The sequence below is a fragment of the Rhyacophila brunnea genome, unplaced genomic scaffold (assembly GCF_057557595.1).
Source record: "Rhyacophila brunnea isolate RB1 unplaced genomic scaffold, BYU_Rbru_1.0 scaffold_11, whole genome shotgun sequence".
In the NCBI taxonomy this organism is placed as follows: domain Eukaryota; kingdom Metazoa; phylum Arthropoda; class Insecta; order Trichoptera; family Rhyacophilidae; genus Rhyacophila; species Rhyacophila brunnea.
Window position 1 is genome coordinate 6,605,818 of NW_028232763.1, and position 15,218 is coordinate 6,621,035.

The following is a 15,218-nucleotide window of genomic DNA, read 5'->3' on the forward strand; positions in this document are numbered from 1 at the left end:
TTAGAATTATCTTCAAATGTGTTAATCTTGCCCATTTTTGAATAATAAAATGGCTAATTCTTGTCAAATTTGGGATCACAGAGATTATCAATATAATTTTTTATCGTAAATATTTCACTATAATAATTTCGACATAAATTATACTGATGGTATTATAAATGCGTTTAAAAATTGATAAATGAAAAAATCTTAACACCACTGCACATTTATGTACCGAAATATGATTATATTCTAACACATTAGAGCGAGAGGTTTGAAAGAATACTATTTTATGCAATAAAAATACTTTATGCAGTCATCAAATGTTTAAAATAAATATAAAGGATAATAAGGCTTAAAAATTATATAAATAGATTATCTACAACGTTTAAGGAATTTCCAGGATCATGCTTTGAAAATAGAATAAAAGCTCCATTTTGACCCACGCTGAGCACGTCCGCCCTTAATGTTTTTTAATGTCATTTACATTGACAGTTATTTTGAGCTCTAAACTCATCCAGGTGTAAATGTTTTGAAAGAAATATAATAAATAATACGTTTAAGCAATAACATCATGTTTCTTACTCATATATTAAAGAGTAGGTACCTATTATTTTTTTAATACTAAATACATACTACTTAGGTAGGTAGGTACCTACTTTTTAACTAAGATCTGTTTCATTGGGTGGTATCAATTGGGGGAAAAATCATTCAAAATTTGTTAATTTACGGTAAACTACACTAAGCTTTACTGCCGCATATTCAAAAACATGTGTAACTCGTAATGTCAACAGACTATAATACGAGGAATCTAAAATGACACGTTCACTTCAAAATGTTACTATTTTCGAAATTTAAAATATTGTTTTTTATTTGTTAATTATTTAATTCATAACGTACATAACTCCAAATTTAATATACTAGGTATAAAGCTAATTTTTGCCAAAGATAGGCTGTGACTGTTAGCTTGTAAATTATTTGAAGTATACATTTTAAATAGTTAACATATGCGTTAAAGATTACCTACTATTAATCATGGAAATAAAATATAATGTGACTAATGTAACATAATAATAATAATCGTGGGATTGCTGCCAAAAGTTGGTAAGTCGATAATTTAAGAATTTGAAGTTAACGGATTATGTATCTATATATAATTATGTATGAAATGTCAAACTTCAAATTGAAATTACTCCATAACATGATTTCGATACTTACCAACTTTTGGCAGTAACCTCACGATTATATCAGTTTGATCATGAATGACAATGAATAAAAGAGGTGAATTTGATTATTATGTGTAAATAGGACTTCAGAGAGTTACGTTAATATTTATTTTTTTACTTATCACTTACCATTTAATCGGTCAAGTAATTTTTTGATCCGTCTTTCGGCGATAAGAAAGTTGATTACTTTTGGCAGTTGACCAAGATGCGTAATGAATAAGAACGAAGCTTCTACTGTTTTTTCAATATCACCAAAGACCTGATGGACAAAATGCACATATTATAATATTTTTGAATGTAGAGATCGTATGTGACCGTCATTTATTGCTGGAAAAACATTCTGTTAATTGACATACAATACAGTATATTGTACTTAATCCACATAATAAAATTTAATAAGGTTTAGGACTGGGTTTGTCAACTCAGATAGTCCTTTTGCTTTCAAGTGAGTATTTGAGACAGAAAATAAGTATAGAAAACCAAATGGATAACGTAGTCTCTGTTTTGGGTACCTACTTTTGAAGTTTCCAGAAGACTGGATGAGTTATTGTATATACTTACTTGTAGAAAACTAGGATACCAGAAGTTTTATAAATATAATCTTATATGAGTCGCGAAGAGTTATGACTAACATTCTACAAAATTCAACTTTTGAGTCAAATGCAAAAAACCATAAGAGCTTTATTTTTTGAAATTATAAAATAATTATGATATCCCGTGAATAATGAGTGATATGGATTTTCAGTTTTTTTGAAAAAATATAAATAAAATTCATTCTGTCACCTTCCAGCGCGTCTAGTCTTTTCACAAAACTGCTTTCGACGGCTAACGGCAGCTATCGAGGGTAGTTTATCATATTTATGTATTGAGATAGGTATTATAATTGTTACAATAAGTTATCCATTTAAACTGTCAAAACTGTCTATCTCCCTCTAAAAGTTAACACAGGCAAGAGGGGTGCTGTTAAAACATAGCACTTTTTGACAGTTTATACGGTTAACTTATTGTAACAATTAACCGCCTCAATAAATACATATGATAAACTAAGTCGTCGATAGCAGCCTTGTGTATAGAATAGGTGCGCAGATATATTAATGTCACAATAATACTTTGAGAAAAACGGATTCCTGGTAAATTATGAAGGATTAAGTACCCCAGGATAGCATTAGTGATATTTAGAAATGATTTTTCCATCGTTTAAAAGAATTTTTGATGCCCAGCTATTTCTCTTTATATATTATATTGACGAAGTTATGGACTTATCATTTAATTTTACAAATTTTCTGAATGCTATGTTGTTTTAGTCTTTTATTGTAAATATTGTAGATCTATGAATTTCTTTACAATAGTAATTCTCTATACAATATAATATGATTTTAATAACATATAATTACAAAATAAAAATAACTTTTTATATACCACGTTCTTAAATTTTCTGTTGAATCATATAAACTTGACAATTATATGTATTAATAAATACTTTTTTTTACTTGATAGAAATATTGAATAAATATAGAATACTGAAATGTCATTTTGACATTTCATATTGATCTCCATAGTAACGCACGTATATATTAATAATTTAGTTGCTAGGACCCCCTTAGCAAAAATAGTAGTGTTTTACTTTTTACGATTTTTTTCCGAAATAACTTTCCATACAAAACAGAATTAACAGATGGCTAAAGGTATTAAAAGAATGCATTGTCATCGTGTTTTGATATATTCTAAAAGTTTCAAATGTCTAGCTAGTCGGGAAGTTAGTTAAAAATCTTCAATCGTCCAATACGAATCTTGGAAAAACAAGAAAAAAGAATACGAGCTAATAAAAACGTTATAAAATACCCTTAAAGTATGAAGAAGAATGTATTTAAAATAAATTTCTCCAAAAGGCTGACAATCAATGGCCTTCCATACTTCATTAAATACTCCCATAGTCATTCATATATTTTGGTGTTTTGAGACATTATGTGAATTAAATTGATTTGGAATAAGTTGTTAGTTTTCATGTGTAATTTTATTTTGTCATTATTATTGTATTAAGTATATGTAAATTGTATTTTTGTATCAGTGACAATGTGCATCTGAGTAGATGATATGAATCGTGATCTTTATTAAATTATATCAATTAAGTTTTATAATAATATTAACTAATTATATGAGATTAATAAATGAGTCACCTACCACTATGATAATCATGATCTCCGAAAGCAAATAGACGAAGAAGAAGAAGCCGACGGCGAGAAAGGAGTAGATATGAAAAATGTAAATTTTCCAAGTATCCCGGACCGAATCTGGGGGCCAAACTCCAAAGACTGAAAGTACCAAAAAGTTTAAATTCAAGCATTCTTGGATGTCGACGAAAATTTGGCCCATCTTGTCGAATATCGAACGAAATTTAAAGTATGGCGTTGTAGAAGTCGGCTTATATGAAAATTTCGTATTGCTGTGATTCTATGTGTTCTCAATATGTGTGACAGGCGACGCATTGGCTATTTTCTTCTCCAAACAGGCTTGATTTATGGGAATTGTTTTAGATAGAAATAATATATTAAAGTCCCCGTGAAGGTCGATTAGTAATTTATTGAATACATATGGTAATTTAATGTTGTTTTTGTTCTCGTTCAAGAGTTATCTTTTCTTTTCAATAATTTATAAAACTATAGTAAGGGGTATTTCAGATACCATGTTTTCACCATGTTCAATCTTAGGATAGTCGTATTATGTACAATATATAAATGAATATAATATTAATATGTAACACACAGAACAGATTAACAAATAGAATTCCGAAAGGCGATACAAAAACGCTACATTTTTATGCAGGGTTTTGAATGTGTGAGTGTCCTACGAAAATGAACCACACATTATAGACGTGCAATAGTGTGTGTTGCAACCTTCAAATATACCACAATTGAATGAGTGTCAGTGAATAATCCGAGAGCAGTTGTCAGAACGAAGGGGAAGCGTATTCTTTACATGTGTTTAAGTTTATCCCGTATTCTTACACACTCGAGATCGGTTGCCAGCTACTCCTCAGCCGTTAGGTATTTCAGTTCCCATTATTTCTGAGTTCCCTGATGTACGTGATATTTTTTGTCACGTCAAATTCCAATTTTGAAAAACACTATTGACTCAAAATTCATTTAGTTATTTGCATCAAAATACTCTTAAATAACTTGTATATAATTAGAGTTTAAAAAAAATGATAGTTGAAGTCGAGACATATTTGCAAGACCAGACATTGAATTTTACTGACAGAGCCTGAAGTAAGGAAGTTTTAAAATGTAACCAATCGCTATATTCTCGTATCCGGAAACTTGTACGTATCCAGTTCGCTGTATCACACTTCACCGTGAAACGTTGTAGCGGAAATAAATGGCCGTATATTAAAGACCGTCGAACCTCTTTGGGTCGTAATAGTCCTGACATAAAATTTATATCTAAATAAAACACGGCTCTTGTCGGTTTACACTTTATAGGAAGCCAGCAAAAAACAATTTTTTGAAATAGCTGATATACTGCATTATTTGTTAGGTTAGGTTTTCATTCTTAAATTTATGAATTTTGCAAAAATCTGCTATGAAAATTGAATTAATGTATTGAATCTAATAAAATTGGAGTCCGTATAGTATTCGGTTATCTCTTTTCGATAAGAAAGCTCACGGCGAACTGTGTCACGATAAAATGTTTGACGTACAATTTACATGTAATCCTATATTGTTGGGGTCAGAGTATGTTGGTTTAGAAAATAAAAATACATACTGACACCTTAAATACAAAAAAGGATAGTGTGCAGTTTTATTTTTGTTTTAGAAACACTTGGTTGTAGAAATGCTTTTTGGATTAGTTCTTGAGTAGGCGTAACTAAGCGGCATTTTCAATGCACCATTAATATTGAATAATAACTTGGTATTTGACAAGTCAGATGGGCGTACATTTCAGGAAAACATCGTAAATATTCGTTCGTTACTGCACTATTATCTAACCAATATTTTATGATTTATCAAAATATTGACAGCGTTGTATAAGTTGGCCGAATTAATAAGGTTTTAAAATTGAGTTGCCTAGAGTCATATATTCCAAACTCACATATTCCAAAAATCCAGTTTTGAGATAAACGCAAAAAACCATCAGAGTACTGTTTTTTGTAATTAGAAGAAAAGTATTGAAATCCTTGAATATTTATGAGTGAGTGAGTCGATTTACAGTTGTTTTTTAAATATATAATTATATATAATATCTACTCTCAAGGCACACAGCACACTATGAGAATCAGAGCTCACTGATTGGTTAGAAAGGCCTTGATGACAAAATTCACATTATTCATTGAAAAATGTGAGTTATGAGTGTTACGCCGCATGGTGAAGCAGGCTTTTGAATGTGTGAGTATCCTACGAAAATGAAGCACGCATTATGCACGTGCAATAGTGTGTGTAATACACCAACATTAAATGAGCGTAAATGCATAAACCGAGAGCAGTTTTTAGTATTCGACGTAAAACGTATTCTTAACACGTGTGTAAGTTTAACCCGGATTCTTCCTTACTCGAGTCGGTTACCTGCTATCGCCTTACCCGTTGTGTATTTCAGTTCCCATTATTTCTGAGTTCCCTGGTGTTATGACACCAACAGTCATCTTTGTCAACGATTTTCACATGGTTTAAAGTGACTTTTGATAGCCAACTATTTTTTTATGTAGATTAATGCCTTTAGAATCACTTGGTATATTAAACTCAAAAAATACAAAATTGAAAAATGTGAGTTATGACTCTATGCGGCGACTCAATTAGTCTAAACTATATACGACACAGTGGTGGAGACTGCTATACAAAGGTTAAACTTTGACTGTTTAAAAGTTTAAGAATATGAACCTGGACAGTGATCAAGTGTTATAATACTATAATGGCGTTCTAATAATGTGCCTGGAATAATATCGGGTCACATGCGGTAATTTGTTTGATTGCGAATATTTTAGAATACACTGTATACCTATATTTGGATTATTTTTTAATAACGACTGATCTTTAAATATTGCTAAGGCGCTTATTATAATATGTAATGTTCATATAATTAATATTAGTTGCGATTACAGACCCAATAATTTCATAATATTAGGTGTTGCTAGTTTTTCGCGGGTGGAACAATAAAACAATTTGCGATGTTCGCGGTAATGTCTTTATTCTAATCGTGTTCTAAATTCTTGTAGGTAATTATCTTTACGGGTCTATGAAAACGTCAAATAATTTCTTAGAATCGAATTCTCACCAGTCAGTGCCTTTAATACCATGGATAAAACTGTCTATTGGTCATTGGTGTAGGTAAACGATAGGTAAGTGTAGTACATGCAGAATTGAACAGTTATAGACCTCGAGAATGAGGATTATATTTTGTAGATATTGTACGAAATACGGCATACAAAATTGAATTAGACCTACAAACTTATCTGGAGAATAAGATGGGGAAGCCACTATCGAAAACTACCCAATCACGACTCGTAACTGACAAAATCTGACATTCGAATGACGTTTTTCAATATGGCGTCCTACGGTAGTTCGTAGTTCCATTTTTGGCTATTCTCCAGATAAGTTTGTAGGTCTGTACATCCAATAATATAAGAATGTGTATTTTTATGGTATATATATTTTATGAACATACAAAGTTTAAAAATCGAATTCGAGTAAAATTCTCGTTGGATATAAACGTGGATAAATTTTTTTGTGAAACAAAAGCTTAAATTTGTAATTTCTCGCCTATTCTGAATCCCATATACAAAATTAAACACACGAACTTTTCAGTGGATTCGCTGTGTATTTCTGCCATTCTTTCTGGCAAATGGAAACATCTTTAACAGGCCAGGGAATTGTAGGTCTTACAATAACAACCATTGGTAATATTGATATTTTTTAAGTGTTTATTAAGTTTGTTTGTTTAAGTGTAATAAATTACGTAAAACTAAAAAAATATAGTATAACAGAAATAAGTAACAATGGCAGGAAAACTTTTGACAATCTCACTCGATAAATAATAAGACCCTGTATCTATGTAAATTGAAAATTATATACAACTTGTTTATTAAATGCCTAGGCTGTTATTTAGTATTAATTAATGCATGAGAAATGTTTAATGGGACTATTTATTTTAATAAAGCGCCTGTACAATATGAAAAAATATACCGAATTACGAACAAAGATTTATGTAGAGGTTATACAGAGAGTATTCACGAGGGAATATGTATTGTCAATTCAATTAATTTAACACATAATCGAAGTCATACATTATTTATTTAAGATATCAATAACGTGGCATTTAGATTTCAAAACAAAACTAGTAATTACATCAAATTGTGGAGACATGATATGAAAATATAGTGAGAAATATGAACAGACGGTAGAGTCTATCAAGTGAGACTCCAGTTTGAGAAATTCATTATTACATTGTCAATTTGGTTGAACACAGCTAGATTGCCCTCTCTATTGGCACCATCGATGTCAGGTTAGTTTCACAGCCAACAAAATGACTGATCTGTTTTTATTTTGAATGATTTTTATTTTTAAATGTATCACGAATCATAGTACTTACATTTGTTTACAGGGTTGTAGTTCTTTTTCTGTTAACCAGACATTGATTCATTAGTTTCATAAAAATATGGATAATTGTATCACAGGTTTTATATATTCCTTTTTTCTTTTAATTTTATAATAAACTAGCCTTTGTATCCGGCTTCGTCCGAGGTTTATCTCGTTGTGTCATCTGTATTTCAATTATTCTATGTTTCATTCCTTATATTATAAATCTAACGTTATATTATAAAACAAAACCCAAACTTATTAATTTAGCCAAGGAATCTTCAGTAAAAATTTCAGCGCCTACTGTTTTGGAGCCTTTAAATTATGAACAAACTTTGTGTTTTATAATTAATTGTATAGATAAAAAACGAGTTTCTGGCTGAGATGGCGAGTTTATTTCCGGATTAAAAAGTACATTTTACATAGGTAGAATAAAGTCAATAATAGACAATATAAAAACTAGTGAGATATGTAGCCTGAGGCTTGGCGATTCTGAGTGACTGTTACACATTCAAGAGAAAAGCGGAGTGAGATAATCATTCAATCGTGATAGACTATTTATTGAACCCTTCACGATTGAATAATGCTAACACTGAGTATCCCATGTCTTTGGTGAGAAATGCATTTTAACATAATAAATATCTGCAATTGGTAATGAGATTTGTGTGAAATTTGTATGCTAAAAATATATGTACCAAACAATTTTATTTATGCCGTTACTCACCGAGTAAGCGTTATACGATACCGCTAACGGCTTGTAAAAAATGTATTTAAAAATAATTAAATAATATTTTCGCGATCGATTCGCATGTCATGGATTTTGCTGACAATGCTTTTTCTCACAGTACTCGTTGATCGTCACACATAGTATCTACATTGACCATATGTATTATATTATATTTTATTGAGCGGTCCAACACAATTCTTCTACACTGAATGTGTCCTAGGAAACGAAAAGGTTGAAGATCTATGATCTACTATAAACAAATTCAGCCCCTCCGTTATCGTTCCCACCCCTGAGAGCCTCGCTTACTTATTTAGTACGTCGCGTAAAATGCAGCAAGAAACTTCGAAGCACTTTAATGATTCACAGGAAGAAATTTCCCAAACGGCAGTTTAATTTTGATAGCCTATATCTTTGCGGATAAACGTTTATTTTGACAGTATCAATTATCTAATTAGGGAAATAGCCTTCGGATATTAGGTTTAAGGTTTAATAACAATAAATTATACCCTAATCGAATGGTTTAATAATAATTATTCTAAGGCACTACCAGACTTTTTATATATAAATTGGCTGTTAGGAGAATTTCTCATCAACTTTTTATGACGATAAGTTTATTTTAGAAGTTCAAGTGGATTTTTAAACTGGATCGTATTATCAAAGTCAGCGTTTCCCAATTAATTTTAGTCACGGAATACTCGTTTATTTTATAGACATAAGTACCGGAATCCCTAAAGTGGATACAAGAGTGAGATACAAACATTTGCAAGTTTTCGAGATACTCTTTGTCATAGTAAACCAACATCCGAGTATATTGAAAGATATATAATATGCGTATGCAAATAAATTTTTGTATAGCCCATCGCAAACATAACATCAAAAGATTCCATCGAAATATCGAAGAAAAAAAAGCGGTATTCATCTGATTTTTATACCTTCTTTCTTATCTTTTCTTTCACCCTGTTACGCCCCAGCATTAGGGCATAGGGCGAGCACATCTATCGCCAATTCTCGCACCTCCCACAATGCCAGACATGCAGCGCGTAGATCACTCTTGTAGCAATGATGAAGGGTGAGGGAAGGCCCGTCACGGTGACGGCAGCCTTGAGGCTGTGCCACAAGGGTATGAAATGTCGCACTCTCTGGCGGTATCCGGAACATAAATCCCAGCCACGTAAAGCGCCTCTTCGTGATTACCTCAATCACCGAGGGCTGCTGTGTCCGCTCACGAACTTGAGTATTTGTAACACGGTCGAACCAATGTACCCCTAAGATTCGACGGAGACATCGAGTCTTAAAGCACAAAAGCCAAGACCTTTGATTCTTAGTAAGATGCCACGTCTCACAGACACACAGAAGCACAGGTATCACGCACGCTTTTATACGTTTTTATACCTACTATATCGTTATAATATTTAACTATTGTAAGTAATTTTTTATTTAATTTCAAATTCCATTGCTAAACATAAATTATTGCACATGCCGGGATTATTTACAATTCAAATATTACTCCGCGAGACGTTTGTCCAATCGTGTGACAGTTTCAAAAGACGTGGAATGACGTTGATTCCACTGTAGATACTTTTACATGCCAGACAGTAATTAAAAACACTAAATTCTGACTTAAAAATTCTAGTGTTGTCGTTGGAAAATAAATCAATTAAATAAATATTTACTTTATTCTCGCACGAAAATGGAAAAAAAAACCCTAATAATACTCGTACTATATTTTTAGTCGACTAACAATCGAGATTAAGAAATCATGTAATGTCTTGTATTTTTACAGCTCGCATATTCGCATCGCCGGATCAGTTCAGTGTCGCCAAAAAAGTCTCTTTAAATTTCTTCTTCGAGCAAATCCAAAAGCTTTAATGTTGCTACATAACTAAAATTGCAGCTGAAATGACAGTAAGTACTTATAATATGTTTATGGCTCGCATTAAAAATGCTTATACTTTTCCGCGGAATGATAAACATGCTTCATTTGAAATGTGTGAATATGTCAGTAAGATAATTAAATTTGGACAAGCTCGAAATGTTTGTTAGTTGATCAAATGAACGAAATTCATGATCCAGAAAATATGCCAACACGTTTGCCGCAGTTCAAACATTCTAACAAGGACTTCACCTCATGATGGTTTTATTTGACCTTGACGTTTTGATTTCATGTCATAAGTCATAACTGCGTGGCGCAGTCGTCTGAAAAATTAATCATGGTGGTCTTTTACCAGTTCTGATTAGGTTGAAAGTCTATGCAGTACGGTTTTTGATTTCATTTTAAAACTGGTAGATGCCTTCATTATTAAATTTTATAAATTAAATTGGTAAGTACTTAATGGTATAAAGTAATAAAAATGTTATATTTTAAAACAAGGTTATGGATTTGTATATTTTTCTATGGTATAATTTCTTTACTACAGAGGACTTTCAGATGAAAAAAATATATATAATCAAATTGAACAACTTAAACGTAAAAATAATATTTCGCCAATTTCGATATGGCAGGTAAATTATTAAAGTAGTTTAAAGTTGTATCTCCGTCAATTGCATTAAATAAGATATGATATTTATCAGCCTAATCCGATATATTCACCAACCAATGATTGTCAGTGATGGCTCTTGTAAAGGAGCAAAAGTACACTGCACTTCCTTGTTAATATCAATTAAAAGACGATATCCAAAACATAATAATATAATATGTATACGAGTTCCCCAATTTCAAATTTCCCGCGCATTGTTTGCAAAAAACACTAGGTACCAAATCACAGCGCACGAGTCCCGCGACCCTTGAGTCGTACATAATCGGATAGATCTTGCCTAAAATTATTTGTGACGTCATATTAATATGAATTTCATTAATGAAACTTGTGGTGACGTATTCAAATATGGGATATTTTAACCGTCAAATTTTGCAGTAGTTCTCCTCAAAACGACTCTTATCAAGAGCTTTAACGAATAAGAATCTCCTTGAAGAATAATTTTATTGTAAATAGGTATTCACATCAGTCGAGGTTCATTGCTGTACCTGGAAGGTTCGTTAACTATTTAGAGTGTTAAACAGTGACTATAATGCCGTATTCGGTTGAATATATTAAAGATAATTGTCGCGATTTTTCCAAAAGACTGGAAATTAAGGCAGCGGGATGCCCCTTGCAATTTTAAATTTAGATATCGTCAATGTCGGACTTCAATATTCCTTTAATCGACGTTTTTTTAAAATCCAAAAATCGGATGACGAACTTCTTGCATAAAGAGGTGAGTCTTTTTTTGCACTCCCTAATATTCTTGTCACCGGCCGCCACTGTTGATAGTGACCGATGAATTAGTCGCTTGGGAATGGAAAAGCGGTGGTCGTAGTTTTTCTGATTTTATTCAAAAAAAATCTCAACTAGATTCGTGGCTCGATCAATTATGGCTGAGGACAGAAAGTCTTTTTAAGTGTGTCGACATAGTGATACAAGACCATTTATTTGTCCATCAATCTTATTCTTAGTGTCTTCTGAAACAATATCCGCTTTGTCGTTCAATCTATATTCTCATTTCCGCTTCCCTCCATTGTTAAGATTCATTTCCGGCTGTCGAAAGAACTAACATAAAATAATGGCTCACTGGAATATTCATAAAGTTTTCCGTGCCGACATTTTGAGCATTGTCCCCAGGCGTCAAAGCTTTTGAGCTGGAAATATATTTATGTTATTAATTTTCATGTTTCAAATACAATTTGGGAGAAATATACAAATTAATTTGCTGTATAATACGGTGACCTACTTTTAAAATTAAATATAAATTTTAATTTTCAAAATCTGAAATATGCACAAAAATATGGATGTTTCAAGTACATTATGTACTTGCGTATTTTTAGCCGTTTAGTAGTTATTACTAATCTCTATGCAAAATGTACATACAAAGGCATATTATTTATGTGTAAAAAAAATAACATAAAAACACACTTTATTTAAAACGAAAATTGAAGGTTTCTATGCTAGTGCTATTTTTACTGATTGATTATGCTCTCAGAATAAGTTAAATCAAAATAACTAAGACACATTTTAAATTTAAACAAATTATAACCGCGCTGTAAATATATTATCATCGTCGTAGACGAGAGTATATTCTTTGGTCATTACAGAACTGTTGACTAAATATGATATAGAGTTGTTTTTTTTTATCAAACTAAAGTAACCATTTGATCCTTTTTCACCGCGAGTTTTAAAGAAGTTTCATTTCTACCGTACCTGCCCTGCACACACACACACTTTTTATTTTTCAACAATATTGGAAACGCCTAATAATTTGTCTATAGTTACCAATTCAACATTACAATATATTCGCCTTTGTAATCGACTTCTTTATGAATCGGAGTTACGACTTTTTACATTTTTTGATGATTGTTACCTATTTAAAATTAAATTAAAAAAGACATACGTGAAGGTTGAGTCATTATTAATCATTGTACATAGGTACGTAGATATATTACTCGTTTGTTTTGATGCAACACAAAACACAAAAATGTACGCTAAAGTAAAAATGTTTTCCACTAAATCTCAAATATTACGTATATTTGTTCTGAATTCAGAATTTTATTATGGCGTTTGCGTACAATATTTTCAAATATAGACATCTACATTATCAATCAATGACGCATGTGTGTACAAAGTAATGCCGGATTACCTACAAAGGGAGAAAACGTGGTGGCCGGAATAAAATGGTGGATACGACAGACACAACAAATAGTCATCCCTTAGCAACCGCGCGTACATTACAAAACGGTATAATACCATTTGTAAATTGTTTTAAACGTATCGTTGTATACGTAATGCAGTGAAGTCCCGGGGGGTAGGCAGATGGGGCGGCAGTTACCCAAAGGGCGGCAAATCGAGGAGAATCACTAGGTATATATAGAAATAGCTACCTAAACTTAGTAATAACGACCATTAAAAAAATCAGCTCACAGGTTGGAAATAAAATGTTTTGATTACTTTTTAACAGGACTTTTTTTTTGTCAGGTTTGAGATGTCTAGTTTACTTCCGTTATCCTTGGACGTCATGTTCTTGGTGAATAGCAATGACACGTGTAGATTTGCGAATTATATTTGAATTTTAGGTAGGTACATACTTACCTAATTTAAAATTTATCCAAATATGTTTGCCAATCACTCGCGAGTTTTGGAAGTTGTCAGGTGTATTTTTAAATGTACCTATCTGAAACAATAGACTCGTAATATTGTTTATTGATTGGAATTAAATTAGATTTATAGGTATATATCTTGTTAGTAATGTATCCATACAACACATTTCTTAGATATTGGATTCATGAAAGGATGATTAAAAGATGTACTGTATAAAAAAATGTGGCGGCATTTTGGCACTGCCTAGGAGTGGCATTTTGTCTAGGGACGTCACTGATGTAATGTACACTGTCAAATACATAATAACAGAAAGTAGGCTACAGATCCAATACATTATCCAATGATATTCTGTGTGATAAATAGGATTTTTAAGTGTGTCGCTCACATAATACATTTATATTTATACTATGTATAGACAACTTATTATCGATTGAGTTGCATTGAAAACAGTCACATGGATAGTGTTTTACACATTATGCAGCAATTGACTGCATGCGCGGTGACATGCTTGGGCAAAGAGCTACCCTTAAGCATAATTAAAATGCCAACCTTTTCATTTCTGTCTCAAATTCAGCGGCGATTTTATTTGATGATTTATCAGAAAAATTAACAGTTGAAACCAGTTATGTTATTAACTTAGGTAGGTAGGTACACCAGATTTTTTTTGCAATCAAGCGATTTGCAAAATACTGTCGTATGTATTATGATTTCTAAAAAAAGAGTTAGCTTATGCGAGTAAATTTAATTTAATTCAATCGAACCACATTTGTGTAATTTATATAAAATACAAGAATAAATAGTTTGGATGCTAGTTATTTTTATCATGTGGGGTCAAATTAGAAAATTGTATATAGGTGCCTACAGCCAGTAACAATATGTTTATATTTAAAATTTAACGGGAAACATATGTTACATTTAATATAAGTGTCGCGAAAATGTCTGAAATTACCTATCGTCCCCTTAGAAGAGAACAAACTTAACTGATGTTTTGTAAAAATACTTTTATTGTACAAAAAAATCCTTTTCTGATTCTCTGTATGAAGTCAGTACAAGCGTATCTGAATTATGAACATAACAAAGGTTATAAGCTTAGATCATTACAAGCTTAACTTCAATCTTAAAAACATTTTGCAACAAAATTAACCTATCTGACGTTATCTGACAAAATATGTACTTTTTAACGTTTTTTGAAGTTATACTTATTTTGGCGCGTTTGGGAAATCAGAGATCAGAGTGTATTTTTGGCGTGTGACATGTAACACAAAATTATTTTTTTTACACGAAAAGAAACGCATTCGATTGGATTCGAACCACCGATTGTTCGGTTATCAGCCGAACCCACTACCTTTACGCCACGGTATGGTACTACAATCGTGACGATTATACAGTATAATATTATAGTTTAGAATTGTTCCGTTGCCCAGGCAGCGAATTTATTATTGTTGGCCATTTGAAATTCCTTACGTAAACAAACGATAAAACGTCAGAGTGACAGTTGGTACTTTAAAAATAAAAACAACGAGAAACCATTATATAATTTAGTAATATAAGTTAAAGTGTGTAGAAATAATCCAATGGCGTTCCAATAAGCGGT

At 31.8% G+C, this 15,218-nt stretch overlaps 2 protein-coding genes across 7 annotated transcripts in view; one reads left to right on the forward strand and one right to left on the reverse strand.

Moving 5' to 3' along the window:
* dlg1 (MAGUK family member discs large 1) overlaps positions 1 to 15,218 on the forward strand; it is a 219,045-nt gene that overhangs the window by 122,401 nt on the left and 81,426 nt on the right. The window lies entirely within an intron of this gene.
* LOC147078321 (4-vinylanisole receptor-like) overlaps positions 1 to 15,218 on the reverse strand; it is a 106,639-nt gene that overhangs the window by 50,021 nt on the left and 41,400 nt on the right. The window contains exon 2 of the mRNA XM_085960436.1: positions 1,335 to 1,464. The gene's annotated coding sequence lies outside the window, so the exon portion shown is untranslated. The remainder of the gene's footprint in view (positions 1 to 1,334; positions 1,465 to 15,218) is intronic.